The sequence below is a fragment of the Bison bison genome, unplaced genomic scaffold (genome assembly GCF_000754665.1).
Source record: "Bison bison bison isolate TAMUID 2011002044 unplaced genomic scaffold, Bison_UMD1.0 scf7180017864204, whole genome shotgun sequence".
NCBI lineage: Eukaryota > Metazoa > Chordata > Mammalia > Artiodactyla > Bovidae > Bison > Bison bison.
The window spans coordinates 367236-367539 of record NW_011494776.1 but is presented as its reverse complement, the minus strand read 5'-3'; the positions used below and the strand labels follow the sequence as shown (position 1 = coordinate 367539).

Here is a 304-nt window from a genome sequence, read left to right as displayed (position 1 = left end):
AGTGTCAGACTTTATTTTTCTGGGCTCCAAAATCACTGCAGATGGTGACTGCAGCCATGAAATTAAAAGATGCTTACTCCTTGGAAGGAAAGTTATGACCAACCTAGATAGCATATTCAAAAGCAGAGACATTACTTTGCAACAAAGGTCCGTCTAGTCAAGGCTATGGATTTCCCTGTGGTCATGTATGGATGTGAGAGTTGGACTGTGAGGAAAGCTGAGCACCGAAGAATTGATGCTTTTGAACTCTGGTGTTGGAGAAGACTCTTGAGAGTCCCTTGGACTGCAAGGAGATCCAACCAGT

General features: G+C 43.8%; 1 protein-coding gene across 1 annotated transcript in view; it reads right to left on the bottom strand.

The window, feature by feature from the left end:
* LTN1 (listerin E3 ubiquitin protein ligase 1) overlaps positions 1–304 on the bottom strand; it is a 59504-nt gene that overhangs the window by 18214 nt on the left and 40986 nt on the right. The gene's annotated exons all lie outside the window — the stretch shown is intronic.